General features: G+C 43.1%; 1 pseudogene; it reads left to right on the top strand.

Moving 5' to 3' along the window:
* Positions 1-13839, top strand: part of LOC141126961 (phosphatidylinositol-3,5-bisphosphate 3-phosphatase MTMR2-like) — a 72596-nt pseudogene that overhangs the window by 16432 nt on the left and 42325 nt on the right.

Below are 13839 nucleotides of genomic sequence, written 5' to 3'. Positions count from 1 at the left end.
TGGCTATACAAGAGGGAGAATTTTAAATTGATGGGCAGAGCTGGTAACTTAGAGGTGCGTTTAACAATAAGCCACACGTCTTTGCGGGGCGTGTTTAAACAAATGAAGGGCGGGTTTTGCAATGTTGATCCCAACTTATCAGCTCTGCCCATCAATTTAAAATTCTCCCTCTTGTGTAGCCATCCACCCCTTACACGATATAACAGTAATACACCCACCCCTTGCAGAGTAGCATGAGCATCGGGAGCGTGCAGCAGCGGCGTCATCATTGCGCAGGCGCCGTGTACAGCTGACTCACAGCTGTTCATTTTCGGCGGCTCCGTTGTGGTTCGTACTGCACAAGCGCTGCGCCTGTGCAGTACAGGGGGGGCATTATCCGGCGGGGGAACTTTCTCGGCAGAACACTGGCCCTTTAAGGTGTTTTAGATGCCGGGAGGCGGGGTTTATGATCGCATGACTTCACATGATTGGAAAGCTCCTGACTGCAAGCAGTGATCGGGAGCTTTCCCTTGGCCGCCAGTAACTGTGTCCCGGGAGCGTGCAGGGAGTGCCCTCTCGATTCACCTTGTTTTGCAATATTGCACGCAATAATTCGGTCGCTTGGCGCCAAGACGCTGCATATTTGCGTGCTGTAAGTGCCTAGGGGTTAAGCCCCCAACCAACTAACATGCATCTGGCGATTCCCACCCTGCTCCTTCCTGTGTCTCAGCCCGTGCAAAACACCAAGTATTTCTGGATATGGGGAGCATCCTACCTCCCATGATTTCAAACTACAAAATGTTCATAAAAATATCAGCCTATATATTTACAACATTAAGGTCCTTGCTACAATTGCTGGAATGCATATATGAATATTCAATAAAGTCTTATGCAGTAGAAAAAGAAATAGATGCAGAACCAAAGTGGTGAAGGGATAGAAACACTCCTCAGTCACAGTCAGGCTTCATAGGTGCACTCCACACATTTCAAAATCCCATGTGTTATCACCACGTGTCGCCATCCCCAAAAACAAAATGCCTGCTTACCAGATTATCAGACCTATAGAAAAGGTCAGCTGCACCTGTGGCTGATTACCCTGCCAGGGCCTTTGCACTGCAGTAACTTTGGTACACAGTAGTCCTATGAGTGCTCCCTCTTGTCCTCTCACCTCCACTGTCCACGGATGTCCCACTCAAAAGAGAAGGAGGCTCCACATAGTGTAAGATCCAACGATATTTTATTCCAAAAAGTTTAACATTTTAAAAAGGAGAGAACATCTCTCATTCACATAAAATATACCGGCCTGTACAAAAAGCATTCACCCGCCCTTCCGGGACTTCGTATGTCGCGATGAAGTCAGCACATTGTCCGCCCGACTAGTTTCGTCACAGATTGACGTCGTCCTGGGGCACGGGGGATGTGCTGCGTCATCGCCTTAAATATACAAGCAAACAAACCAAGCCTCGTTTTGCGTTCCGAGGACTCAGTACAGAAACCAAGCCTCTTATTGACCATACAAGGCAAACCTCCCTATGAGGGTAAACTGGACACCTCTTGTGTTGTATCTTTAGCTCAACTCAGGCCAATTAACACATAACGCTATTAATGGGTGTATATATAACACTAGAAATAGGCTAAACTAGGAAAAAAAGGTGCAAAAAAAAGCACCAAAAATGCGGACAGCATCGGAAATCAATCCACAGATACTCCGATGCTGCCCTCTATAGGCCACCCCACTGTTTGCACCCATAGACTACTTTGTCATTTCCACGTACAGGAAGAATTTACGTGGGAAACCGTAAGTTTCAGGCGAAGAAACAGGCAGGAGGCACTCTGATGCTGACTCTGCATGAAGACCCACCTGACACCAAGTCAGATGGTGTACAAACACAGTAAAATATACTACTCAACAATTTAAAATTATTAAAAAAGCTCTCTTATTCACAAAAATTTACTCTGAAAGATAAAAAATGTGGAATAAGGTATAAATGTAAAAAAAAATAAAAATATATAATATTTCTCAGGCAATGGTCAACCATGCAATAGGTGCACTCCACACATCTGGGGTGCCAAGGTTCGCCATCACTGGCCTAGACTAATGACCACACAAGAAACAGGAAGTGGGCTGTATATGGTATTTAGTGGAAGAAAAAAAATGTTTTACTACCCAAAGTTAAAACTACAAGGGCAGAGGATTTAATAAATGGAAAGATGAAAAAATGACTGAAGGTCCACTTTACGTTCCTTTTGGGATTGCTTGTTCTCATTTATATATTAACAGACAGGTTTTTTTTGTTTTGTTTTTTTGGTACTATTTTTGAACTTTTACTTAGCTCTTTACCATTACTTGCACAGTTTTTTGCATTTGCACTTTATTTTTATGTATTGCACAGACATTATTTTGTATGGTAAAGAATTTTTTATTCAGCAATTATATTGTTTGTTTAACATTGTGATATGTGATAATTGATTATTATGCACAGTTATTAGGTATTCACAAATATTTATTTAGTTTAATTTAATACTGGAGATCAGCGCCACACTCCACCTATCTTCATTCAAATTAGCTTTTTAGTTAATACCAAAATTGGAGGGGCAGCGATTTGTTACATAATACATTTTCTCCTCTTTCCACCCATACCCTAGGCGCTCTATATTTTTTCTTTATCATACAGATTGTATGGCTGAACGCATTGCATTCAGACCAAAGTCGTGCAGGACAATTTTTTTGGTCCGCACGAGAATCGTGTGAACACCCATGCGATCCGATTCCTGTCTGAATTGACAGTTCACACTGCGATATGCAAACCGATCTGGGGGTGTCAAAGTACAGATACGCAGATATGCGGCACCACGGCAAAAAGCCCAGTCCAGTGAGGTCGCATTTGTGTTATGTCAGTGTGAAGGGGTTAATCTGTGTGCCATCATTGGTGGTCTGAGTTTTATGTAGTTCAGTCAGTTTCTTATGAAATGATGTTGCTCATTATAAAATGAGTTTATATTGAACATTATGTTTGTATCACAGAGGTAATTCTGTGTTTTCTTTTGTAGCTAAAGATGTCACATACATCTGTCCATTTACTGGGGCCATCCGGGGGAGCTTCACAGTTACCAACTACAGACTGTACTTTAAAAGTTTGGAGCGGGTAAGACCATTTAGTGATTTCTCTTTGATTTGTTTTTTTTTTTGTATTTGTGAATAGATTCCTCATTCAGCTGATATATTTAAATTGTTTGTTACCCCTACATTTCATACCTGATATGTGTCTGTTGTACCATGTATGTCTGTTAAGAAGCATTTTGTTCTCTTTTGTATTGCTTCCTTTATGTGAAATACCTGGTGATCCTAGGAGGTCCCCCTGCTTTCCTTTTGCATACTGACCACACTAGGCATGAGAGCACATCCATCTCAGCGTGGTCAGTTTATTGGCTTCGCTGGGAGAACAGCCTGCATGTCCTCCACTTGTGCTGAAACACCTCCCTGCACAGCTCTTCACTGACTGGGAAGATCAGTGTATTGCTGTTTCTCGGCCTCCTGCTGACATCCCCCTGCAGTCTCCACCACCACCTCTCTGTGCAGCTGAGAACAGAGGTGATGTAAATAGAAAAAGAGAATTTATAATAAGAATATAATATAATAATATACACAACTAAGGCTAAAACAACTAATCTGCATAATCGATTACGAAAATAGTTGTTAAATATTTTCATAATCGATTAGATGGCCTGCATACAGAATGCATTATTTGTTTACATATCAGAAAATACAGTTGAAGCACACATACAGCTCAGTACATCATCCATAATACATGTCAGTATACACAGTGCATCACATATACACCTCCGTACTAGGGCTGGGGAAAAAATTGATTTAAATCTTGAATCGAGTTGAGAGGTCAAATCGATTCAAAATTTAAGCAAATCGATTTTTTTTTTTTTCACCCCTATTCAGGGGGCCTAAAACGCCTCACCATCTCATCCCTTCTATGCGTACCACTATGCGGGCATGGAAGGTGGGTGAGGCACTGAGGGCACCCCAGCCGAACTCCTGGTCTCCTCACACCCCCCTGTGGCTGAACCCTAACCTATCACAATTCAATACCATCCCGGATCCACAGGCCTGGGCCAAATACAAAATACTGACCCTTGAGCTCAGTCTCAGCTCTACTGGTCCCTGCTGGTTGCTGCCGGCCCCGAGTTGTCCCCCCTCCGCAGGAAATGGGTGGGGGAAAAATTTAATAAAAAAGATTTTGCAAAAAAAAAAAAAATATATAAAAAAAGTACGGAAACTTTTTGAAGACCCCATATATCTTCTATCTGTTATTCTCAGAGTGGATTAGATATTTTGTTCTCTAACCATATACAGTGAGGGAAAAAAGTATTTGATCCCCTGCTGATTTTGTACATTTGCCCACTGACAAAGAAATGATCAGTCGATAATTTTAATGGTCGGTTTATTTTAATAGTGAGAGACAGAATAACAACAAAAATATCCAGAAAACCGCATTTCAAATAAGTTATAAATTGATTTGCATTTTAATGAGTGCAATAACTATTTGATCCCCTATCAATCAGCAAGATTTCTGGCTCTACACTTATTGCTCTGGAAAAATACATCCCCCATTGGCGAGGCAGTAATGGTAAAAGGAACATCTCATGGGCCGAGACCAGTTGGATCTTGTTTTTGGGAAATGGATTTGTTCCTAATGACAATGTTAAAGCGTAACTATGTCGTTTTAAGTGTAAGTGCACTACTATTTTTTTTTTTTAAATAAAAATTGTGAGTTATACAGTATTGCGCTATGTGGAGCTTTATGTTTTACATATACCTCGCCCATTGAGCATGCCCTTCCATGATTGTTGGTCCACCATATCTGCATACTGATTGTTTGGAGCCATGTTTGATGTCATCCGAGCTAAAGCGACTGGATCCAAAGCCTAAACCAAGCGCATATTGATCTCCCTGAGTAAGGGGGATCGCTGGCTCTCTGCTAGGTTACCAGTTTAGAGTTGCACAGGAGATCTGATGCTAGAATTATTGCTCTCGCTCTGATTTCGACAGTACCTCACGTGTGGTGGGAGCACTGTTTACATATGTGTGCGGGAGTACCGTATGGGTTTGCATTTGCTCGTAAGCACGGTGGGACAGGGGCACTTTAATTCTTTTTAGTATTTATTTTATACTAAAAAAAAAAATTTTACTATTTTTTTTTTTTTGATTAACTTTATTGCTATCACAAGGGATGAACAACATTCCTTGTGACGGCATGGGCCATGACAGGTCCCCTTAATGGAGAGATCTGGGGTCTATTAGACCCCAAATTTCTCCTCTAGCCTCCCATGCAGCCAATCAGACACTGGTGGGCAGGTAAACTAAAAGGCAGAACTGGAAATGACAAACTACTCGTTGCTCCCGTTTCACGGGCTTACAGAGAGATTAAGGAACAACCTTAGTTCCTCTCTGTGTAGTGCAGCAATCGCCACCAGACGCATATCGCCTGGGCTCCGCGATGAGACAGTAGAGCATGGAAAAGGTGGTGGCGGCTGTAGGAGAGGGGTGGGAAACCTTTCTGCCACCCACTGAAGTGATCAAGTGGCTAATTAGCCACTCGGATCACTTCTGCCTTACTGGGAATCGCCGGCTGAAAAGATCTGTACTGGGATGATACCTGTAGGTGCAGACATCATCCCGGTATAACTACTGAAACCCGAGGACATCCTACGGACAGCAAGTAGTTAAGAAAAATATATTGAAACAGGAAAAAATACTCTGTTAGATTGCCTTACATTGTCTTGAGGGAATTGTTTTATCACTCACACTTTTGGGCCTCATGAACACTGGGGAGTTTGCCCAGCTTCTCTAAACTGGATCATAACTAAAACGTGCCTAAAGTCGCTTTTTGCAAACGCGTTTAAGTGCATCAAGGGGTATTATTTCATTCCATTGGCCAGAATATAATTTTTTTCTGGCCATTGAAATGAATGAATGCTCAAGCACTAAAAATACCTAGCAACTGATGCGTGTTTTTTTTTTCTGCCGCTAAATGTGTGCACACCAGTCACTGCGTATTTATGCAGCAGCTGGTGTGAATAAGTATTAACATGAAGGGGCTTGTAGAGGCAAAATAAAAGTGAAGTGCCCATAAAAGTGGCTTTTGACACCCAGTGTGCACGAGGCCTTATTCAGTTTTCACCTATTGACCTGCCAGTAACAGACTTCCTGTCCTGGGGTGACAACACTGACAGAGTCTGTGCTTCTGCAGGAGCAGCATTGTCACTCTAAAGCCTCGTACACACGATTGGATTTTCGGCAGGGAATTTTGTGATGACAGACTGTTTTCCTAAAATCCGACCGTTAGTACGCTCCATCAGACAATTGTCCAACTTTCCCCCAACAAATGTTGGATGGCAGGCGGTCTGTTGTCAGATTTTCGTATCGTGTGTACACAAGTCCGTCACACAAAAGTCCAAATTACAAATACGCATGCTCGGAATCAATGCTCACCAAACACGACATTAGCAGAAGGTGCCCAAAGGGTGGCTCTCGAGAGCTGAAATCCCTCGTAGTACGTCACTACGTTCGTGTTTGTTGGCCGACAATTGTGTGCCGTTACTTTGCAAGACAAGTTCCTGACAAAAGTCTGATGCTCTGTTGGCCAACAATCCGATCGTGTGTACAAGGCTTAAGACACAGACTGCTGATTGTGGACTTGTGCTGGCAAGTGTGTTCAGCCATCTATATTTTAACCAGTGCAGCTCTTTGTACGATGTACATCCAAAGAGTGAACTTTTAATCACAAGCTGATGGCTGCAGTAGCAGCCATCAGCTTGTGTGTGTTTTGTTCAGCTGCCTCTCAGCTTTAAAGTGAAAATGATACAGCAGCTCCAAAGCTGCCGATCATTTTTACAGAGCCATCAGCGCCTTTCCCCCTCCCGCCGGCGGCCCACCTTTCTCCCGTGGTTCGTGGGCACTTCTGCGCTTACCAGTGCCCGGGAACACAACTGCCGGCTAAGGGAGAGAGATTGCTGTGAGACCAAGGCACATGCATGCCTTGAGCTCACATGCAATCGATGAACCGAAAGTGATGTCACTTCCAGTTTCAGATGCACCCTTTCCTGGCCAGCACAACCAGGAGACACATCTAACCAAGCCAATCTGTGCTTGGTTAGATGGTGTGAAGGGCAGGGGAGATACTGGGGTCTATTAGACCCCCAATGTCTCCCTAAAGAGTACCTGTCACCTGCCCAATGCTATCACATAGGGGTTTATTAACTCCTTGTGATAGCAATCAAGTTAAAAAAAAATAATAATAAAATATATTAAAATAAAAAAAAATGCTGAAACCTTATTTATAATCTGAATATAGGGAAGTTGCAGCTGTATTTCTGGGTGTGTTTACTCATTATTTATAATGCAGATCAGTGGTCTCCAAACTGCGGGCCGGGGGGCCGAATGCCGCCCTTTGCTTGCTTTTATGTGGATAATTCTTAATTGGGATTAAGCACCCATATGCCTAATGTATAACAGCATCATGTACTACAAAAAAAAAAACAAAAGCATGTAAAATCTTTTATTCACTATAGTGTGTATGATATTGTATAACCTTTTATGTTGCTGTTCAGGGAGGATCAAAGAGAAATACTATTGAGTCCGCTGGCAGGGCTTTCAGAGTCTATACAAGGGAGGGGTTCGCAAGTAAATAACATGCATAAAATACATTAAATGTACAGCTATGGCCAAAAGTTTTGAGAGTGACCCAAATATTAATTTTCACAAAGTCTGCTGCCTCAGTTTTTATGATGGCAATTTGCATATACTTCAGAATGTTACAAAGAGTGATCAGATATATTGCAATTAATTGCAAAGTCCCTCTTTGCCATGAAAATTAACCTAATTCCATAAAAAAAAAAAAAAAAAAACATTTCCACTGCACTTGTGAAGAAGGCTTCAGGGCGCCCCAGAAAGTCCAGCAAGCGCCAGGATTGTCTCCTACAGTTGATTCAGCTGTGGGATCGAGGCACCATCAGTGCAGAGCTTGCTCAAGAATGGCAGCAGGCTGGTGTGAGTACATCTACAAGCACAGTGAGAAGACTTTTGGAGGATGGCCTGGTGTCAAGAAGGGCAGCAAAGAAGCCACTTCTCTTCAGAAAAAAATATCTGGAACAGACTGATATTCTGCAAAAGGTACAGGGATTGAACTGTTGAGGACTGGAGTAAAGTCATTTTCTCTCATGAATCCCCTTTCCGATTGTTTAGCGCATCCGGAAAAAACCTTGTCCGGAGAAGAAAAGGTGAGCGCTACTATCAGTCCTGTGTCATGCCAACAGTAAAGCATCCTGAGACCATTCATGTGTGGGGTTGCTTCTCAGCCAAGGGAGTGGGCTCACTCACAATTTTGCCTAAGAACACATCCATGAATAAAGAATGGTACAAATCATACTCCGCGAGCAACTTTTCCCAACCATCCAAGAACAGTTTGGTGACGAACAATGCCTTTTCCAGCATGATGGAGCACCTTGCCATAAGGCAAAAATGATAACTAAGTGGCTTGGGGAACAAAACATCAAAATTTTGGGTCCATGGCCAGGAAACTCCCCAGACCTTGATCCCATTGACAACTTGTGGTCAATGCTGAAGAGGCGGGTGAACAAAAAAAACCCCATAAATTCTGACAAACTCCAAGCATTGATTATGCAAGAATGGGCTACCATCAGTCAGGATGTGGCCCAAATGTTGACTGACAGGGCGAATTGCAGAGGTCTTGAAAAAGAAGGGTCAGCACTGCAAATATTGGCTCTTTCCATGAACTTCGTGTAGTTATGAAATGCTTGTAATTATACTTCAGTATACCATAGTAACATCTGCCAAAAAGATCTAAAAACACTGAGGGAGCAGACTTTGTGAAAATCTAATTTTTGTGTCATTCTCAAAACTTTTGGCCATGGCTATACATATAATCTTATGAAGAACTCTTTGTATAAATGCATGGGTCAACAGGGTCTCTTTAAGCAATAGGTCTCTTCCCCAATCCAAATTCTGTAGTCAAGTTACATCTGCTCTTTTCTGATTGCAGAGAAAAAGGAAAGACTGACTACATTAATTAGCCTGGAGCTGGGCCAGGTAATAAAGGAACTAAAGGCATCTTGAAACTGCCTCTCATTGTAGGACTCTGAGAATTGGAAGGTTGTGATCTGGGTAGATGTAGCCTTTAAGAACGGCTGTTACTTGTTTATAAATAATGATGGTTCTAGAGCCCAGAATGATCATATTATCTTTTTGGCAGGATCACCGCTTGATATTAGATGCTCCTCTGGGAATCATAAGTCGAATTGAAAGAATTGGAGGAGCTGCAAGTCGAGGAGATAATTCATATGGGATAGAAATTGTGTGCAAGGTAAAACGATGTGTGGTTTGGATGTACTACTTGCTTTGTGTTTTTCATGTTACTTCTCCAAATAATAATGGCATTACTGCTGATTTTCCAGGACATGAGAAACATGAGATTTGCCTACAAGCAAGATGGACACCCTCGCAAAACTGTGTTTGAGAGCCTCATGTCCTATGCCTTCCCATTGAATCACAATTTGGTATGACCTGTCCCGGGGCATTGCAAAGTGCTGTATACATATACAGTGGTGCTTTAAAGTTCCGGACCCTCTTGTACATTTAATAATTCTGCAAGAATATGACCGTGTGATTTGTTTTTCATGTTCTAAAACTAAATATTGAGAACCAATTTAAGGAGTCAAAAATGCAATGCTTGTTCATTTGCTGTATAGCCGCTTGCCGAACGCTCAATAGCAGATTTACTGCTAGAGGGTGGGTGCAGGGTGCAAGTTGTCACAGCAGAAGCCAATCAGTGGGTGCCGGGCGATGGATGTCTGCCGGCACCTGTCGATCGTTGAGAAAACGCACAGAATGGAGCTCTGCCTATGTAAATAAGGCAGAGTTCTGTCCTGACAGGGGTGAAATGATAGACTTTTTTTTCCCTGCTTTGCAGAGAAAGAAAATCTATCGCTTCCCTTAGTGAAAGCATCACACATAGAACACACAAACACTGGCTAGGCACACATTTAACCCTTTGATCGCCCTTGCTGTTTAACTTCTTCCCAGCCAGTGTCATTAGTACAGTGACAGTGCATATGTTTATGTATGTTGATCACTGTATTGGTGTCCCTGGTTCTCAAAAAGTGTCTGTTTTCGAATGTCCGCTGCAATATCAAAAGTCGTTGATCGCTGTTATTACTAGTATAAAAAAATAAAATCCTGTACATATCCCATAGTTTGTGGACGCTATAACTTTTTCGCAAACCAATCAATATACGATTCTTGGGATTTTTTTTTTTACTAAAAATATGTAGCAGAATACATAAAGTAAAGTACATTTTTTTTTTTTTATTGTTGGTCTTTTTTTGTTTATAGTGCAAAAAATAGAAAATGCAGAGGTGATCGAATACCACAAAAAGAAAGCTCTATTTGTGGGGGAAAAAAAGTACATACGTTTTATTTGGGTACAGCATCGCATGCCTGCACAATTGTCAGTTAAAGTAACGCAGTGCCGTATAACCAAAAATGGCCTGGTCATGAAAGGGGGTTAAATCTTCCCGGAGGAAAAGTGGAAAACTACTGCTGTATACATTTGTATGTAAACCTTTGCTAACTGGTGTGCCCCTCTAGGGAAGTAGTATCTGCAACCATAGACGGTTCGAATCTTGGGTGCTTCAGCATGAACTGGCCGAGATTCGAGCCATGTATGGCCAGGATAAATGTGCCAAGTTGATCAACCGATCAACTTCGGTACATCCAACCTGCCAGATTTTACAGCGGAACCAAAGTGATTCGCACTGCGTGTGGCTGGCTTAAAGCTGACCACAGTGATGATAGAAGCATCCCCTGTTGTACCTGTTGTATTTTGACAGCTGATTATCAACTGAGAAATTTCCACCCAAATCCTTTGGTTTTTCAGTGTATGACCAGATTAGGGTAGAACATCCCACACTCCCTCCTGATTATCATCCTATTGAAGCACCTGACCCTAATTTATCCTTCTAATATTTGAACCTAGAGGTTCAAATACTTTTCCACACACAAACTTGTATCTTTGGATCATTTTCCCCTTATAAAAGAATAAGAAGTGTAATGTTTTTTACGCTGTTTTAGGTCATATTTGTGCACAATTATGAAAAATAAAAGGGTTCGCAAAACTGTAAGCACTCGTGTAACTGGTGTAAGGCCTCTTTCACATGGACGATCCGTATGTCCGTTTTTCATCCTTCCGTTTTCGGATGAAAAACGGACATACATTCATCCCTATGGAGCGTCGGATGTCAGCGGTGACATGTCCGCTGACATCCGACCCCGCTCCGATCCGAAAAGTGTAACGGAGGAAAAACCTACTTTTCCATCCGTTATCGGATCGGGTGACGACGGACACTACGGTCCGTCGTCATCCGATCCCCCCATAGGGGAGAGCGGCGCTCTTACAGGTCCGTCGCTGCACAGTGTGCAGCGATGCACCTGTCATCTTCCTGCTCAGCGGGGATCGGTGGAGCGATCCCCGCTGAGCCAGCGGATGTTCACGGGGCGGATCATCACTGATCCGCCCCATGAGAAAGAGGCCTAAGTCTTTCAAACATTTATTGATTGATTCTGAAATTACTAAATTTAATAAGTTTTACTAGCAAAGTAATTTTACTGCTGTTATGTATTTACAGCTTTAAAGAGCTTCAGTCAAATCTATGAAAATGAAAAGTCAGCAGCTACAAAACCTGTAGCTGCTGACTTTTAATAAACGGAGACTCTCCCAGGGACCCAGCGCTGTCCACACCCGAGCCAGCTTTTTCACCAGTCTTTAGTCCCCGGCGCCGGCATCTTAAAGTGTTTGATAAAAAACTTGATCCTGTTCCCTTAAAGCAAGAATAACAGCACAGTGCTTGTGCTGTGTCATTTGCCCCCCCCCTGTATCATGTAAAAAACCTGGCTGATCCTGTCGGGTTTTGCCCCCCCCCCCCCCCCCCCTGGAAACTGACCACGGTTTATCATGGCTGCTAAGCCCTGGCACCGTGGTCAGTTTACTTGCCTCCGTCATCCACAGCCCTCCTCTGTCCCCCCCCCCCCCCCCCGCCTGTCACCCCCCCACCCCCCTGCAGAAATAACTGTTATTTTCAGGCACTCGCCTGTCTTTCTTAATGCTATGCATTAAAAAATGCTTAATGCATTAAAAAACGCTTAATGCATTAAAAAATGCCGTATTTCCAATGCCTATGCTGTATTTCCAAGCACTGCTCTGCGCTCACGTGACTGGCCGCCTCTCTCCTCTCTCTTCTCCTCCTGGCTGACGCCAGCGGGGGATTCTCGGCCCCTCCCGCTGTAGCTGTCAGATCGGGAGAGAGGGAGCAGCAGACGGTCATGTGAGCGCCGAGGGGCGTTCTGAAATACAGTATAGAACGGCATTTTTTAAATAAAACCGATATACTGGGCACATAGCATTAAGGAAGACAGGTGAGTGCCTGAAAATAAAACCGTTGGGTTACAACCACTTTTGACTGTGGGTAGCCAGCTGTTACTCCTTGCGGCTTCACAGCCGGTTGCCCACTGCGCATGCACAAGCTGTGCTACAGTTTGTGAATGGTCCCGTAGTCTTCTGGGACCTGTGATGTGTCTCAGAAGGCTGCGGGCAGGGAGGGGGGGAGGCAACTTTGTGGGAATCGGGTACCTTTCAAAACCAGGCGCCCACTCCCTCCGCCCAAAGAATATAAAATGTGCCAAATTTTGCAGGGGGGGTGGAGGAGGTAGTAGAGCGGAACTTCCCCTTTTGGGTGAGGTTGCGCTTGAAAGGGTTAGTTCACCCTTGTCAAAAAAACTGCCTTTGCAAATAAGGGGTGTCTGTAAATGAAAACAAACTGTGCAGTTTTGACTAAAGTTTAATAATGCCCCTGCTATAGGTGTAGGCCATTTACATACCCTATGAAGCCTGACTGGAATACTCCCAGAACGTTACTAAGTGAGGCCTAGTCATTACTACTCACCTCCACCATCACAGGAGTGAACTCTCAAACACTGAGCTCAGAGCTACTGCATCAGGGAAGAGAAAGCCCATGTGAGGGGGTGTGAATCAGAGAAAGAGCTCACTCCTGTGATGCTGAAGGTGAGCGGTAATGACTAGGCCTCACTTAAGCCAGCCATAGATGGTTCAATGATTTGAACCATCTATGAGCAAGCTGATTGTACCCAAGTCGATCCATTGATTGACTTGAGTACAATCAGCATGTCAGATTTTTACATGTGATTATTGCTAGTGACTATAGCCACTAACAATAATCTTTATATTCTCCTGGCAGGGACGGCTCCCCACTGGGAGAACACAATAGCTCCGTGGCAGGGATTCCACCATTAACACTGACTGTGTTGATTAGAGAATTGAACGATTTTCTTTCCTGAAAATTGCATCGTCTTTGGCCTGCCTTAGCAATGTCCTGGAAGTATTACAGTCAGGCTTCGGGAGATATGTAAATGGCCTACAACTACAGCAAGGGCATTATTCAACTTTAGTCAGGGCTGCACAGCTTGTTTTTATCTACAAACACCCCTTATCTTCATAGGTAGTTTTAAAAAAAAATTTTTTTTTTTTTGTAAAGGTGAACTCAGGCCAGCCTTAGACAGTTTGAGGCTGGGTTGACACTATTGCAAATTGAATGTGGCTTACACCGCATCCAATTCGCAGAACATTAAAAAAAAAAAGTTTTCAATGGGTATGGTTCACATATGTGCGTTGCATCCACATTGCACAAAATTTGTGTGCAATTTCTAGGTAGTGCAGTGCGAATTGCAGGCACATAATCTTCAATGGCAATGCATCT

Source organism: Aquarana catesbeiana, linkage group LG02 (assembly GCF_042186555.1).
Source record: "Aquarana catesbeiana isolate 2022-GZ linkage group LG02, ASM4218655v1, whole genome shotgun sequence".
Classification (NCBI taxonomy): domain Eukaryota; kingdom Metazoa; phylum Chordata; class Amphibia; order Anura; family Ranidae; genus Aquarana; species Aquarana catesbeiana.
Note: the sequence above shows the minus strand (reverse complement) of the source record. Positions and strands in the feature narration are given on the sequence as shown.